Source organism: Canis lupus, chromosome 12, assembly GCF_003254725.2.
Source record: "Canis lupus dingo isolate Sandy chromosome 12, ASM325472v2, whole genome shotgun sequence".
Taxonomy (NCBI): Eukaryota; Metazoa; Chordata; class Mammalia; order Carnivora; family Canidae; genus Canis; species Canis lupus.
Genome location: NC_064254.1, coordinates 42,406,888 through 42,423,262, shown reverse-complemented (window position 1 = coordinate 42,423,262; position 16,375 = coordinate 42,406,888). Strand labels below are relative to the sequence as shown.

At 34.6% G+C, this 16,375-nt stretch overlaps 1 long non-coding RNA gene across 1 annotated transcript in view; it reads left to right on the top strand.

Annotated features, from left to right (window-relative positions):
- LOC112658339 (uncharacterized) overlaps window positions 1-14,326 on the top strand; it is a 31,249-nt gene extending 16,923 nt beyond the window's left edge. Inside the window, exon 7 of the long non-coding RNA XR_004804238.2 lies at window positions 13,601-14,326. This is a non-coding gene — a long non-coding RNA (uncharacterized LOC112658339). The remainder of the gene's footprint in view (window positions 1-13,600) is intronic.
- The last annotated feature ends 2,049 nt before the right edge of the window (window positions 14,327-16,375 follow it).

Sequence of the window (16,375 nt, the reverse complement as noted above, 5' to 3'; positions counted from 1 at the left end):
TCAAATTGATTTATTTATTCATTAATTTGACACATATTGTTGAGCATCTGCTGTGTGCCAGGCACCATTTTAAGCAGAAAAACAGAAAGTGTATATTGGTGAATAGAGCAGATAAACATTCCTGGCCCTGCAGAGTTTATATTCTTGTGTATTTTGGAAGGGGGGGAGAGAGATACTAAACAGAGTAAATATGAAAATTATATAATTATAGGGAGAAAAATCAAAGGAAGGAGTATAGGAAACATGGAGTGTGTGTGTGTGTGTGTGTGTATGCAAAATGAGGCCATATAATGTGGGTCCTTGATAAAGACTTTGACTTTAAGTGCTATGGGAAGTTTCTAAAGGGTTTCAAAGAAACCACATTTAAAAAGGATCCCTCTGGGGACACCTGGGTGGCGAAGTGGTTGAGCTTCTGCCTTTGGCTCAAGGTGTGATCCTGGAGTTCCAGGATCAAGTCCCACCTCGAGCTCCCTGCATGGAGCCTGCTTCTCCTCCCTCTGCCTATGTTTCTGTCTGTCTGTCTGTCTCTCTCTGTCTCTTGTGAATAAATAAACAAAATATTAAAAAAAAAAGGATCCCTCTGGCTTTTGGACAATACCTTCCAGGAAGTTAGGGAACTGGAAAGGAAGTTACCAAAGTAAGAGAGAGATGATGACAATGTAGGTCAGTATGGTAGCAATGGAGGCAGTGAGAAGAGGTCAGATTCTGGATATATTTGGAAGGTGGAGCCAACAAGACTTACTTATGGATTAGATGAAAGGAATGAGAGCAAGAGAGGAGTCAAGAAGGTCTCATCTTGATCAACATATCAATGTTGGAATTGTCATTCCTTGAGATGACATAAACTGTAGAGGAGCAAGATTTTAGGGGTGCACCAGGGGTTAGATTTTAGTCATGTTAAGTCATCAATACCTATTAGCTATCCAAGTGGGGATGCTAGAAGAAGACATTTGGATATAAGAGATCTGCAATTCATGAGAAGGGTATTTGTAAACTGAGGGGAGTTATCCAGGGGCAAGAAAATTAATGACATAGGAGAGATTCTCAAAAGTACTATCCATGTCCTCCTGTTCAATGTACACCCAAACATTCATATTCTTTTCCAGTCTCTGTTTCTATATCCCAGGCAAGAAAGCAAAGGTCCAAGTCCTTAGACAAACCAGCTCACTTACGACTCACTGAAGCCCTCACAATCCTTATTGTATCTAGTTTCATATAGGCTTTTGTTTTGATTTTTGCTTGCTTTCAATAAAGGGGGAAGGGCAAAAGGAAGAGAGAGAGGGAAGGAGGGAGGAAGGAAAAAGGAGAAAAATCATACTATATATATTTGTTTAAATATACTACATATATTTTTGGCAAATGGCTTTTTTTAACCCCCTTCCTCCTTTAATTTTTATAACAACCCTCTCAGATGGGTATTATTTTCTTTTTCCAGATCAGTAAAGTGAGTTCATACTGTTCAAGATCTCAGAGATAATTAAGAGGCTGAATAAATTTAAAAACTCAGGTCTATCAGACCCAAAAATATCAGTTTCACAAATTTCTCAGAAATAGGAAATTCATGATAAGTCTGTGTTATGATGCAACCTTAGAAACATAGATTCTGGTGCATACTCAATTGCCTACATGATCTCATCACCTATATAGCAGATCCATCTTTAATATATGGGCTTATTAAGTATGCCATATTCCTTTTACTAAAGATATTCCTTTTAAAATATTTTGTCATAAAGACGATCATCCCAATTATTCAGTAAAAAAAAAAAAGTAATCCTATGTAAATGCCTTTAAGTTACCCAACATTTACTGTATACATCCAGAAATAAGCCATTTTCTAAGACACAGAAGGAGGCATATAATTTTGTTCTTAAGATGAGATTAGCAGAAGGGTCTCATTCTGCACAGGCATTTTGAATATGCATGGGACAGAAACTGTAACGATAGATGCTGATAAGGGGCTTCTGGGACCAATAAAACCTGGGTTTACTTTTGTTTTGCTCAGATCTCCTCTTAGACAGTTCAGCCCTGGATCTCTTGGCTCCTTCCTGTTGGGATAACTTGTTTTTCCATACCTATCTGTGAACTGTTAGACATGGGAATTTTTAAATTTTGTTTGGTCCCCTGAAACCTTAAGCTTCTTGGAGAAATTCTGATCCAGCTTCCTCAGGAAGAATCCTCCCAACAATATTTCTACCAGCTTCTTTGTGGGTAGAGAAGTCTTTTAGGATACTGCTTGTAACAAAAATGAGATGAGCCAAAATTTTTGGTCAAATAGGTTGGTGCAGTATAGTAAGTCTTGACAATCAAATGGATATGTCAGCTATCAATTCTTCACAGGTGGTGTGTGATAGAAAAGAATGGCTAGGAAAGATTAGGCAACTGATAAGTGCTTTGGATTTTTTTTTTATAGTCAAGTAATCAGAGCCATATTAGGTAGAAAAATAAAGATATAACTACTCAACAAACATCTTTTGAATACCTACCAACTAAAGAATAGAAAGAAGTTAAATGATTTTCCTTTTAGAATTCCCAGCCTAGTTGGAGGAGATTGATATTTGGGTGATGACATGAAGGCCATAATTCTTACCATGAGACACTACTAAATGACTGTCTCCTCCTGGAGAATCTCACCCCCAAAGTCAAGGATGCTCCTGTTGAACAGTTCCACTACCAACATGATGAGATATGCTTTCGTGGAGAAAAGAGACAATCATATTGATGATTTGATGCTTTGTTTTACAAAGATCTTTACAGAATCATATTGATGCTTTGTTTTACAAAAATGAAAATCAGATTAAAAGAATTCAGCAAAATTAAATGTAAAACTGAAAACTATATTATAGCTAACCCATAGCTTGGTGGCTGGGAGGATAACAATAGAGCATGAGAAGACTATGTAAAAGTTGAATTAGGTAGTCTTATTTATAAAACATTTGTGTAAAATACAAACAAATTCTTTTTATTAGAGGAAAAGAAAAAAAAAAAAACCTTAAAACTGAAATTCAGCTTCATGACTCAGGTTCTGCAAATTTTTCTTTTTTCCCAATTTTTTTTCTTCCATTGTCTCTCAGAGGTTTGGTAAGGAGATCATCCAAGATATGTGGTTTTCTTTTCCTATTTTTTTCCTCGTTTGCAAACTAGGTTTATTAAATAATATTCACATATTTGTAAACTACTAATATTTCCTTTTTGATGTCTTCCTACTTCAGAGAATTCAAGATATTTTTTATAAAGATTAAAAAATTACTTTTCCTGACTCCTGAGAGATATATAATAAAAAATAGGAGTTAAGAAAAAAATAACTTTGTCATCCAAGCTTCTAAGCTTCCATAATATATTAATGAAAAATATATTCCACATATTTTATGGTTACGCAATCATTGGCCTGATCATTCTATCTTAGGTATCAAGAAGTTCTTACTGTTCAAAGAGACATTTACTTTCTCTTGATGCTTGTTTTAAACTGTTACTTCTATTTTGAATCACTGTATTATATACCTGAAATTAATATTATACGGTATGTTAACTAATGAGAATTTAAATTAAAAACTTATTTATTTATTTATTTTTAACTTAATTTTATTTATTATTAGTATTTTTTTACACACACACAGAAAGACAGAGGCATAGGCAGAGAGAGAGGGAGACTCCATGCAGGGAGCCTGATGTGGGACTTGATCCCAGGACTCCAGGACCATGCCCTGGCCGAAGGCAGACATTAAACCGCTGAGCCATCCAGGGATCCCCTAAATAAAAACTTTAAAAAATAAACTGTTACTTCCACTTTCATACTGGAATAATATATATACATATATGTATATACACATACACACATATATATGCACACACAGCAAATGTCGCCAACTTAGTACTAATATTATTATTGATTTTTATTTTTTAAGGCTTCTTTTGGATGCTTAGTTTCTAGTGTTTTATAAGCTGGAGACTGCTCTTGTGTAATTGTTTTTACCTGTTAAGTCATTATTTCCACATTAATAATAGGGCAAAGATATCAGGCTTCAGTTTAGATTATGACAGTACCTAATGTCTTTTCCACATTTACTTCAAGTAAGAGGACTTCCTTTCTTGTTTTCCTGGGAATTTTATGAATTCAATATGTATATTTTTCCAGCTGTAGTATTTTAATTTCAATTGGAAATTACCAGTTGAGATATCAATTTTCTTATGAAAAGTTTCCTAATACTAAATCCTAGCAGTTAAAACTAACTTCAGCTTCTCAAGTGGCATGATTTCTTTATTCTTAACTTAGAATTTTTAAAAATCTTTTCTTTAGTTATTTGCTTTGATACTTTTGGGTCAGTGAAACATTAAATTATATATTTTTATATTAAGGACCTTTCATAAAAATAATTACCTTTGTGTGTGTGTGTGTGTGTGTGTGTGTGTGTGTGATACGATCTTAAGTAGATGATTAAGATAAAATGGAAAATCTCTTGGTTATATTGTTAAAGCATTTGATCTGATACCTGTTTTTGATGCAAGTGAGACTCCTACAATGCAAAAGTTCATGTCTCCAGAAAATTCATGTTGGTAATCCATTATAGCAGCAAGTCTTTATCTTTGTTTTCTTTCAGTTAAATTATTTTCCTATTATACATTTAGTAGACGAGCTAAACAGAAATGTGGGGCTAAATGAAAGGTTATAATGCTCACATGGAATTTTTGGAAATTTAAGTCATTACAAAAGACTTTTTTTTGAACAACTCCTTTTTGTTGTTGTTGAGGACTCTTTCATTGCTTCCAAGAACATCAGCAGGGAGCATGTATAAGTGGGAGTCAGAATATTTGTATGGGTCAGCCCTGTCGCTAAAGTTAGGGATTCACTCAGTGACCTCAGTTCAGGGTCTCCACTAGTCAAATGTGAGGCAGGATGAAAGTATCCTGAAGTTCCTCCTAGCTAGGGTTGGAAATGACCTTATTTTCCCTACCTTTCCCTACAAATTATCCATTTATTCTTCACTGACTTTGTAGTTAATAAAATCCTTTGGAACAGCCTCTTAAAAACTAGGAGGGTCAGAGTATCAGAGTATCTACGTCTCCAGCGAGCCAGACTTTTAAATCAGCCCCATTCTGAGTATTACCTTCTTTGATGGGACTTACTGAGTAGATCTGAAGGCAGCTATTAGATTGTAAAGTAGGTTGTAGGAGTTAATGGTGGGTGTTCTCACCTAAGATCCTAGAAACAATTGTCTCCACGAGAATATGGTAGTATCAATTTAATTGATCCCCAAAGGAAATTACATTGAACATCTCTAAAAAATGATGAAAAGCTGACTTAAAATGGAATTTTATTGTCTCACCACTTTGGTTTAAATGTTGTTCTTTTTCCCGACCATGTCTGCTTATTTCAGGTTTTGAAAACTAGTTGATAGTATTTTATGAGCAGTTTTTAATTGTTACATAGGCCATCCAATTTTGTTTAACAGAAAACACTTAATAGTAGCATGCCTAGAATAGGTCACCATCAGTTGTGTTTTCATTTAAATTTGAGAAATGAAGAGCCACGATGACTGCCCTGAAAGAACAGAGGGAGCCAGTGGCATGGATGGGAAAGACTCACTCTCAGTTATCAATTCTGGGTGTCAAAGATGTCACTGTTTCTAAAGGAAAAGTTCTCCTGTATTCTGCAACAGACATCAAATACACTTACTCCTTTCCTCGTGTGTCATGGAAACAGGGAAATTTTTTCTTATCCATTTTTCTTAGTACATGGGTCACTTTAAGGATGATGAAATTTTGCTTACTGTCCTGTGATTCCTGTAAAATGCTATTTTTCCTAATGGAGATACCTAATGTTGTAAGAGAGAAACATGGAAAATTTTTAAACACTGAGAAATATCAGTCCTCTGTTCTAAAACTTGGTCCTAAGCAAGTAGGTCATTGCATAGAGGTAATCTTTGTGTTCTACTGTATGCAAAATATATATATTTTAAACATAAAATGTACATGAATTAATATGAACTCATTAAGAATAGTCATATGAGAAAATTACATGGTTTATTTATATATGGTTATATAAGACTGATCATTTAGTGCCTCTGGTTACTTATCTGAGATACTATAAAAGTGAATGAACTAGATTCTCTATTATGACAATTAGAAGGCAGGTACTAACTTGTACTTAGAAGTAGTATTTGAATTATACTCTAGAATAGTTTCAGGAGTAGTTTATCATGGACATATTAGTGTATCAAAAGTTATGAAGATGACTTTAAGGGAAAATGTACTCACCTACTATTTTAACTATGTCTTTTTTTGTTATTTATATTACCATCTCCTCTTCCTCAGATGCATCTGAAAAATTGGATGGGAAAAGAATAAGTTATAAGTTCATCCTACAGAATTTTGGAAAAAAACAAAAAGCTGCTTTTCCTTCCAACTTTAATTAAGGGTGGCATGTAATTTTAAGCTTATCATGTACTAATAATGAGGTTTCTTTAAAAAGTTCATCTTGTTGGAAATCCAGCCCCAAAATTAAATAAATAAATAAATAAATAAATAAATAAATAAATAAATAATAAATAAATAAATAAAATTGTTTAAAAGTATGCAATGTAAGGGTTCATTGCATTTACTGCTCAATAGTTGGAGAGTTAAACCTTCTCCTTATGCTGTCATTGGCTTTACATCTCCATGCTAATGTACCCTCTGAAAATGTGTTTGCATCATTTCTGCTTCAAACATTATTATCAAGGACAAAAAGTTTAGAGTCTGCAATTTCAGGTGATTATGTTTATACAGTTGGGAGAATAGAATAATCTAAAAAACAGCACATTTTGTGTATATGTGTTGACTCTTACTTCCTTAGGAAATGGATTTTTACGCTCCTAGGATGTCATATTACTGTTGTCAGATTCTAGTTATCCATTGATAATGACAATTGCATTGATTGCTTTAGCACCAGCTGACCTCCTATGACTAAATATCTTCATATAGCAGATAATTTATTCAAAAAATCAGACATGGAATTGCTGATATTCTATTTCCTTTCAATGCCCAAAGTCCCCACAATTTTAGATTGAAATGTTGTCTTGGGGTAGAGCTTTTCTTAAGATAGAGAAATGGAGCTTTGTTCCAGATGTTTAAATATTCTTTTTAGGCTTCATGATTCTTTCCATAGACACTTATTTTTATAAAAGCCACATAAACAGTTTATGATTGAACTGTATAGCTTCTCCCAGTCCAAATTTAAGACCTGTCTTCCCCCCTAGGACTTTAATAGAAGAGTGATTGATATTCCTGTTTCTCTCCCTTCAGCCCACTCCCCTGCTACTCTAAGCCGTTCTTATTTCAGGAAGTTAATCATGAAATCTATTAAACAAACCATGCCATGTGATCTCCATGTTGATACAAAAAAGAAAAGCCTATAGAGATGACAGCACCAAGTCAGTTAAAGGGCAGGATGGTGATGTGTGTAACAGTTGAGACTATGGAATAAGGCAAATATGGATTTGTCTGAGTTGTAATTTGTCACTTTGTTATGTGATGTTGAGTTCTTTTTAAAAAATATTTATTTATATTAGAGAGAGCGAGCGAATGGGGGAGGAGCAGAAGGAGAGGGAGAGGGAGAGAGAAGCCTGCCATGGGGCTCAGTCTCATAACCCTAAGGCCATGACCTGAGCTGAAATCAAGAGTTGGACCTTAACTAACTGAGCCACCCAGATGCCCAAGTTGAGATATTTCTTTCTATCCTTCAGGTTCCTTTTCCACATTCATAAAGTGTTGATAATGTTTCCTTTGTAGTATTTTTATGATGACCAAATGAGATATTTTTAAAAGGCTCTTATAGTACCTGACTCATTGTATGTATATTATTATTAATTATTACTACTGTTATACCATTATACTACATCAGTGAAAAAAATCAGGCAAAATAGCTTATTAGATCCTATTTCTGAATATGCTAAGAGAAAACAGACTTCTCCTTCTTCTATAAACAGCTAAAAAACAGGGTAAAATATATGAAACTACTGTCATTAAACATTGAGCCACAGGCAGTGTAAAAATGTGATTTCTAAGAGAAAAGAAACAAGTGAAATAAATCCTACCCTACATTTACCCTGGCCTTCTGCCTGGAGGCACATTTTGGAATGTGGTATATGCGCTTGGAATCTCAAGCACAACAGATTAGTCTTATTGAGTTGAGGAGACCAATAATAGAATTCAGTGGGGCTGCATTACCTGGAAGTTGTAAAGCAGAGTTCTGAAAAGAAATAATCCAAGCAAAAACAACAACAACAACAACAACTACAACAACAACAAACTCTTAAATCTATTTAGGTGTTCACTTGAACTTTTGCTGAATCCTAAAATGTGCACATATATGGTGAAACTCTACAAGGTGGGACAAAGAACAACGAGAAAACTATAAACTGAATAATTATAGAGAAGTTTTGAGCTCTGGTAACCAGAACAGACTTTATTGATCGCTGTGAAATCATAGGCAACTTTGAAAGGTCATGCCATTAGTAGAAAGGTTAAACTACATCTAGAATAAGGACTACTCTTGACTCACCCTAACAAAGAATAAAAACAAGTCTTAAAGGATCAAGTAATGCACAAATAACTAAACTGCTTTCTAGAGCAAATATCAATCTTCTTAAAAATAAAAAAAAGGATGACAAAATCCAGATATGCATTGCCATTATCATGATGCCCATCATCCAATCAAAAACTACCATATGTAACCCAGAGTAGGGTGATCTGTAACCAGGAAAAGGAAGAAAAAAAAAAAAAAGTTTACAGAGAGAATGGAATTAGGAGCCAAAGACTTTTAAATGGATCTTGTAAGTAGTTTAAGAATTTAATGCAGGGCAGCCTGGGTGGCTCAGTGGTTTAGCGCCGCCTTCAGCTCAGGGCATGATCCTGGAGACACGGGATCAAGTCCCACCTCAGGTTCCCTGCATGGAAACTGCTTCTCCCTCTGCCTGTGTCTCTGCCTCTCTCTCTGTCTTTCTCTGTCTCTCTCATGAATAAATAAATAAAATCTTTAAAAAAAAAGAATTTAATGCAAATTAATAATGGGAAAGAAATAGAAAAGATAAGAAAGACAGAAATGGAATGGGAACACCTGTGAAAAAAATAATAAATTCAGAAGTGAGATTCACTGGCTAAGATTCATAGAACATTAGATACTGCAGATGATAATGATATCAAACCCCCCCAAAATAGAAACTATATACAAAATGAAGGGCACAAAAATAAAAAGACTGAAAAAAGTAATAAAGAATATTTAGATCCCAGGCAGTAGGATCTGAAGAAAAGTGGGAAGAATCTGAAGCCAGATAAACACAAGGAAAACCGTACCAGAGCACATCATAATCAAACTGCTGAAAACTAGTGATCAAGAGAAAACTTTAAAAACCATCAAAGAAAAAAAAAACAGGAGAAAAATAATTAAGGATGATCTCAACTGTATTTTCAGAAGATAATAGAAAAACATCTCTAGTATGCTGAAAGAAAAAGTATCCAATGAAGATATCTTTTAAACATGGAGGGCACCTGGTTGGGCTCAGTCAGTAGAGCATGGGACTCTTGATCTCAGAATTGTAAATTTGAGCCCCACGTCAGGTGTAGAAATTACTTAATAATAAAATCATTAAAAATACATAAATAAACATGGAGATGAAGGGGGTTTTCTAAGACACTGAAGCTGGTGGAGTTTATCGCTGGGGCATGTGCACTACAAGAAGTGTTGTAGGAAGTTTTTCAGATGGAAGGAAAGGACCCCCACATGGAAACTTGCATCTACATAAAAGAGTAAAGAGTACCAGAAATGTTAAATATGTAAGTAAATAGGAAAAGTATTTTTATCGAGTTTAAAGCATTTGTTTAGAACATAATTGACTGCTTAATAAAGTTTATAGCCATGTGGTGAGAGGTTTCGAACATATGTAGAAGTAAAATGTAACAATAGCATAAAAGAAGATAGGAAAATGGAAGTATACTATTCTATGTTATATAGTCCTTACATTTATCAGCAACATGATATTACTTGAAAATATACTGTTAAAGGTACATATTATAAACTATGAAGTAATTAAAAAATAAAAGATGTGACTGGTAAGGTAATACAGAAGATAGCATGGAAAAATTAATAAATCCAAAAAAAGGAAAAATAATGGAAGATAATCCAAAAGAAAGGCAAGGGCAAGAGGTCCCTTCCTAAGAGCAAACTACCTTTAAAAGGAAAAAGACTTCACCCTGTTATTCTACACCACCCTGAAAGGATCCCTCCACCCCTTCCCAGATACACAACCATTTTATGGGTAGATAAGTATGAGATGACAAAAAAGTTATTGGTGACAGATAATCTGAAGGGATAATCAGATTAAAACAGTCTACCAATAATCTCATAAAACCTCCTAGATTTAGAAACCCTAATAGGGAACCTCTCAGGTCCCCTCCCTCTTCAGGAGCTCTACACTATCACTCAATAAAATTTTGCTTTGCTGCCCACCACTCTTTCTCTGGTCTAACCTCTTCATTCCTTAAAGGGACATGACCGAGAACCACAGCCACTAAAGGAAAAAGAAATCCTGGGAAACAAATAACAACAACAACAACAAAAATAGAAACAAATAGCAAGACAGTGTATTTTTAAAAAAAGATTTTATTTATTCATTTGAGAGAAAGAGTGCACAAGCAGAGGGTGGGAGGGGCAGAGGGAGCAGCAGACTCCCCAGTGAGCAGGGAGCCTTATGTAGGACTCCATCCCAGAACCCTGGGATCATGACCTGAATGGAAGGCAGATGCTTAACCAACTGAATCACCCAGGCACCCCAAGTTGGTGGATTTAAATTCAACCATAACAATAATTACATTAAATATAAGTGGTTTAACTGGTCTGATTAAAAGAGAGAGATTATTAGATGGGTAAAAACAAACAGAAACTACATTTGTTCTTATCATTTTAATCATAGTTATTTTAAATCCATTGTCTAATCATTCTAATACTGGTATCATATCTGAGTCTGATTCTGCTTCTTGCTTTGTCTCTCATACTGTGTTTTATCTTGGCTTTGAGTATGTCTTAAAAATTTTGTGTTGAAATAACGTGTGATGTGTCAGGAATGGCAATTAAAGTAAATAGACTTTTATTGTGAGATTTTATGTTAACCTGGCTAGGAGTTGAGTGGTATTTAATGTTTGCTTTATCTTTTGGTGCCAGAGGCTTCAAATTCTTCTAGGGTCCTTGTTTTTGTTTCCCCTATTGACTTTTAAATTCTCTACTCCTCAGAGAGTCTGCGTCTTCCAGCTCTTTTAGCTATAATCCAATTATATTGAAGCCATATTGAGGCAGTGATGTGTGGGAGGGACACATCTATAATTTATAATCTTATGATTAAATCTTAGTCTTTTAGTGAGGCTATATCCTTGGGCTGTAACCCTCACAAGTGTTTCTTCCCTTCTCCCACATACACTTTGGTGATTAAAGACTTGACAAGGCTGGAGTGGGGGAATTTTCTCTTCCTCCATGTTGTATGAGTCTCTGATAAAGTCCTTTTCCTTGGAGAATAGGTCTTTCTTATTAAGAATGTTCTGAATTTATTTCACAATGATTACTTTTTCCATTCTCTGCTATAGCCAAGAGGTCATCTTTCTCAAGTCTTCACTAGAAGAACTGGTGGGATTCCTGGAGGTATAACTCACAAAAGTCTGGAGGCCTCCCCTAAAACTACAGTCCCTGAGACTCTCTGTCAAGTTAACTCACATTCAGCTTCCAGCATTTCTTCAAAATTATAAGTTAAGCACTTATCTAGTTTATGGCTGTAGTGGCTATGCTCTAGGTAAGCAGATCTTAGCTATGAATCTCTAAACTCACCTAATTCTTGAGATTTGGGAGTGGTAATTAGTTGTCATGCAACCTCTGTTGGGTCCAGGAAAAGTTGTTGATTTTCAATTCAGTTTTTTTCTTATTTTAAGGACAGAAGTGATGGCTTCCAAGCACTTTACATGTTAGATCTGAAACCAAAAGTCTATACTTTCTCTATAAGGAATATACTTAAATATAAAGACAAATAGATTTAAAGTAAAAGGATTGAAAAAGATAGCACTACTCAAGCCCTACTCCTAAGAAAGATGAAATAACTATATTAATATCCAACAAATGGACTTTAGAACAAAGACTATTACCAGAAATAGAGGGGGAAATTTCATAATGATAAAGGAGTAAGTTCAAGACATATAATTCATAAATATCTATGAACCACAAAACAGAGCTTCAAGATATTCAGAGCAAAACTTGAAAGGAAAAATAAACAAAACACAATCAGAGTTGGAGGTTTCAGCACACTTTTCTTGGTTTTTAATAAAAAGGAAGATAGAAAATTAATAGGGAAGTAGAAGACTCATTCCTCCTCCAAGTTCAGTATAGTCCCCATTAAAATTTCAAATAGGCTCTCTTTTTCTTGCATAGAAATTGGCAAGCTGATTCTAAACTTTATATGAGAATGCCAATAATCTGGATCAGCCAACACAATTTTGAAGAAGAACAAAGATCAAGGATTTACAATACTTCATTCCAAGACTTAGTACTAAGCTACCTTGTTATGAGTATTGGCAAAAGGATAGGCATATAAGGCAACAGAACAGAATGGAGAATCTAGAAATAGACTTACACACAAAGGATTAATTTGTTTTTGACAAAGTGCCAAGGTAATAGGATAGGGAAAAAATAGTCTATTCAACAAATGGTGGAATAACTGAATAGCCACATGAAAACACGTGTACTTGATATAAATATGTATTTATCATATATATAAATCAATCCAAAAGGGAATCATAGACCTAAAGGTATAACACTTCTAGAAAAAATCATAGGGGAAAAAGTCCTAATAAAATTGGGACAGGTAAGGATTTCCTACATCAAACATTTAAAACAGTGAATTGTAAAGTAATTGATAAATTGGACTTCACCAAAACTGTTAAGTTCTGTTCTTATAAAGAAAATAAGAAGGCCAAATCACAGACTAGATGAAAATATTCACTATATATGTATTTGACAAAAACTTGTATCCAGGATGTATAAAGAATTATTACAACTCAGTAATAAGAAAACTAATTGCTTAATCAAAAGTGGCAAAATATGTGAACAGGCGCTACAGTAAAGAAAATATATTAAAGGAGCTAACAGGGCAGCCCGGGTGGCTCAGCGGTTTGACGCTGCCTTCGGTCCAGGGTGTGATCCTGGAGACCAGGGATTGAGTCCCTCCTTGGGCTCCCTGCGTGGAGCCTGCTTCTCCCTCTGCTTGTGTCTCTGCGCCTCTCTCTCTCTTTCTCTCTGCCTCTCATGAATAAATAAACAAATAAATCTTTAAAAAAAATTAAAGGAACTAACACTGGAAAAGCCATTCGGAAAATGCAAATTAAAATCACACTGTGATAACATTATATACCCACTAGAGTTAAAAAGACTAAAATCAAAAAGACTGACACCATCAACTGTTGGTAAGGGTGTAGACCAAGTAGAAGTTTCATACATTGTTGGTGGGAATATAAAATTGAACAACCACTTTGGGAAATGGTTTGGCAGGTTTTTAATAAGTTTTTTTTTTATTTTTTTTTTTATTTATGATAGGCACACAGTGAGAGAGAGAGAGAAAGAGAGAGAGAGAGGCAGAGCACAGGCAGTGGGAGAAGCAGGCTCCATGCACCGGGAGCCCGACGTGGGATTCGATCCCGGGTCTCCAGAATCGCGCCCAGGGCCAAAGGCAGGCGCTAAACCGCTGCGCCACCCAGGGATCCCGGTTTTTAATAAGTTTAAAATGTGCATTTAGCATATGAGTCACTAATGCTACTCATATTTACCCTTAGAAAATTGAAATTATATGTTCACACAAAACTTTAAATAAATGTTAATAGCACCCTTACTCATAATATCCCCATATTGTGTGTGTGTGTGTGTGTGTACGTGTCTCGTTTATGTCCCATACATGTTTCATAGACTGGCGAAAGGATAAAGAAATTGCAGTATATACTATGATGGAAGATTATTTGTCAATAAAAAGGAAGAAACTATTGATTAACAAACACATCATGGATGAATTTCAAAGGCATTATGCTAAGCAAAAGAAGCTAAACACAAAAGAGCACATATTCAGTTTATTTGAAAATCTAGAAGAAACAAACCTAATCTAAAGAGAAGCAGAGCAATGGTGACCTGACACTTGAACTGGTAAAACCAACTGTCAGTAAATGAGGCACCAGGAAACTTTTAGGATGTGGTGGAAATGTTCTGTATCTTGACTGTGGTTAATATTTGCTACACAGATGTATACATTTATCAAAACTCATCAGTCTATCTATATAAAATAAATATATGTAAATTATATCTCAATAAAATTGGATATCAAAAAGAAAAAAAGACTTATGAGCAGTTGACTAAATTTTAACCTAATTTTCTTGGATTAATGAAAAGTAATGTGTGTCTTTCCACATATGCTTTAATTTAATTCCCATAAGCCAGAATGTATATTTTATTTACATTTTAGCAATAAAGAAATCCTTGCTTAGGATCATCAATAAATTGCCTCAACTCTCATAGTTATTAAGGTTTGAAACTTAAGTCTACCATCTTTTCTCTTTTTTATTGCTATAAGTAACAATATACTTCATTTCTGGAAGAAAGAACAGAGGACTATACAGTATGAACTAACCTTAAAAATCAGTCCCATTCCTCCTGCAGAGGAGTATGTAAACTTTGAGGGCCTGAACAACCTGCTGCCTCTCATATTTGACAAGCAGACAGGAAAGGTAGGGCAGGACAGGTAGATGAGGAAGTGATCTAATAGGGAAGGGATGCAAAGGAAGGGCCTTTGAGATTGAGATCTTTCCTTAAATTGAGGTGCTATGATTTAAGAAACATTAATTAATCACAGTCCTTTTTAATCCTGAACTTAATTAAGCTCTCAAGTAACTTTTACTTGAGGAGTTATAAAGAGAAGAAGAATTTCAGAAATGCCTTTTTTATTGAAGAGAATCCTCTAATTAATAGTAATTAAAAATCAATCCTCTAATATTTATTTAACCACAAGCTTAGTTGGTGCTTGATTTTTTTTCTTGTTTAAATAAACTTGGATAAGCAGTTGGATCAAAAGAAAAAGGATTAGTAAAATCAAAAAAATCATTATTGACTGATCCTGTTCCAGACTTTCACCAGATAAGCAGTGGTGGGATTCTGGGCTTTTTATATGTCTGTCTGTCTATCTTTCTATCTACCATCTATCTTGCTATCCATCTTATTTAATCCCAAGAACCTGGGGTTATACATATTATTATCCTGAGTTTACAAATGATAAAAATGAGGTTTGGTATAAATACATTTACTGCTTACTTATATTTTCTAGTTTTCTATAATGAAACACCTGCTGATTATATAATAAAAAATACACTTAGTTTCTACTAAATATTTCTTTCTAAAAATTATATGAAATTCTAAGAGAGCAATTTCTAATACTTAGTGAAATTGTAATGCTTCTGTTTCAAGCATATTTCACTTCAGATGTGGGAGTAATTTCTATTAAGTTGATTGCAAAACAACTTTCTATAAATAGAATTCTATTTCTACCTTCAATTTTAATATTAAATCAATTTTTTGTAAAATGTTTTGGGATATAAAAAAAGCACAATTATTCTGGAGTTCTAACTTCTAAAACCATATTTTTTAATGGAAAAACAGAATAATAATACTGTTAGTAGATAAAGAAGTCTTCAATATTTTGAAGGATGGTGCTGGAATTTTACAAAGAGGTTCACTTTCTCGAAGTCACACAGCAAGCTACTAAGGCTGAACCTTTCTATTCTCCACACCACATCCATGATACTAATAAAAATAATCAAATTTGCAGAATGGGGATATGATGCTCCTTGTTTTGTTTATTTGCCCACAGTAGCATAAATGTCTAAAAGTACAGCCAGTGATGTACAGGGAACAAGATGCACAGAATCTAAACAGCTGGTCCACTTATTACTAACTGCCCACATTCCTGCTCCACCTCCAATAAACTATGGCAAAACAGCACACAAATCTAATTAGCTGGATCTGTTCATATAACCCTGGACACTGCTATCTTATAGAAATAAGCAGGTTGACCTGGACTGAAGTAAGGAGAGCAGGCAGCAGCAAGTCACCAAAAAGTTAAACTGCTGTAGTAAATGAAATGATTGAAGGAATCACTAACTGCTACAGTCAGAACCTGTAATTATATTCTGGGCAGGTAGGATAGGAGTGGTGGAGGAGGGGCTAACTTACTAAAAGTTCTCCTGAATGTCTCTGAAAAATCAGGTCTATTTTCTTTAAAAATATTTAAATCTGTTCTGTGGTACATTCTATAACTGCTGATACCAACCTCAC